This window comes from Lactuca sativa, chromosome 6 (genome assembly GCF_002870075.4).
Source record: "Lactuca sativa cultivar Salinas chromosome 6, Lsat_Salinas_v11, whole genome shotgun sequence".
In the NCBI taxonomy this organism is placed as follows: Eukaryota; Viridiplantae; Streptophyta; class Magnoliopsida; order Asterales; family Asteraceae; genus Lactuca; species Lactuca sativa.
In genome coordinates this window covers 169,371,991-169,373,568 of record NC_056628.2, presented here as the reverse complement: position 1 = coordinate 169,373,568, position 1,578 = coordinate 169,371,991, and the positions used below count along the sequence as shown (strand labels likewise).

At 31.0% G+C, this 1,578-nt stretch overlaps 1 non-coding gene across 1 annotated transcript; it reads left to right on the top strand.

Moving 5' to 3' along the window:
* The first annotated feature begins 980 nt into the window (after window positions 1-980).
* Window positions 981-1,099, top strand: LOC111896034 (U5 spliceosomal RNA). The gene has a single exon (XR_002851789.1). It is a non-coding gene; the product is annotated as a U5 spliceosomal RNA (small nuclear RNA).
* The last annotated feature ends 479 nt before the right edge of the window (window positions 1,100-1,578 follow it).

Sequence of the window (1,578 nt, the reverse complement as noted above, 5' to 3'; positions counted from 1 at the left end):
TAAAACAATTGTATCGTACTTGGTAAGTTACAAATGGGGACTGGTTGAAACCTGCTAAAGTGTCTAAATAGTAACAATATTGAGAGTTTAAGGACTTACTAGGATTTTTAATGACTAAATGGTGACGTTTTTGTAACTCCGCTGCTCATTTAAGTCAATAGTCATTTATAAATTTGTCTCCACTATCCATAAATGTTTTAAAGGTGAAGGAAATATTACATATACATATATATATATATATATATATATATATATATATATATATATATATATATATATATATATATATATATATATATATGGTTAGGATCAAATGTGAATCATAATTATTGTGTGAACGTATGATCAAATTCTAACCATTAGATTAAAAAGAATGGATGGACGTGATCCTAGGATACATGTTATAAATTATGGACTTGCATTCACTATATAACTTAATTTAACTAATTATATGGGCACAATTGTAAAAATGGCTAATAATATATATGGAATTTTCGGATTATAAGCAAGTTGATTAATAGTTCTCCCTTTTTTAGGCAAAATAAGTGTATATGGAAGTATAAAATTTACGTTTGAAGTTTTCAAACGATTTCTAGATTTTCATCTATTCAGAATACTCACATAATATATTCTTAAAGAATACCTAAATGTAGCAATACTCACTAAATTCTTACAAAATGAAGTGTTTTTGATCAATTATTATTCCAAATACAACATACTATTCTTAAAGAATATTCAAAAGTAGTACCGATTTATTGAATTCCAAGAAGCTGGGATATGAGAAGGCACACAGCCATGCGGTGGCATACAACTATTTTTGTAGAGTCTTTTCTTATTGAAGGGTTCCAACCAATTTTTAAAGTTCTAAATTTCACTAGCTTTTGTGTATCAATCACTACTCATGTCTCTTGGCTGCTTAAAACAAACTGAATGTTGAAAGTTGTTACTTAAAGCATCAAGCTATGACATTGAAAGCCACACAGCCAAGCAATGAGCACAAAGCAAACTATTCTTTCGCCTTTTACTAAAGAATACAGTGTGCTCGCCATATATAGTTGCATACCTTTTTTTGGAAAGTCTCTTTCCTTTGTTGGAGGGCTCCAACCAATTTTAAAATCCCAAATTTCAATCTAACAAAATAATCCTACAAAAGATTTGCCCAACAAGATTACCCCTACACCTTCATCTCTACAAAAACCTTAACCTGCCAATGGTAAAAAGATTTTGGTTGGATATTTTAAATTGTATTTTTCTTTCAATAAGCTTGTGATTATCGCATGTATTGTATGATTATAAGTTTATATGTTTATATGCATACCGGGCGGGGCTCGATGTCGGGCGGGGACCGATGACGGACAGATATGTATACCGAGCGGGGCCCGTTATGTGTTTATTATATATGGTATATGGTATTTCGGGGAACTTACTAAGCTTTATGCTTATGGTTTTCATTTTATGTTTCAGGTACTTCTAGTTCGAAAAGGAAGAATCTAAAATGATTGAAGTGCACACACCACCTCGTTCTGTATTTTATGATTACTCTGATGTTTTATGATGTATTGGACACACTTTGTTCTA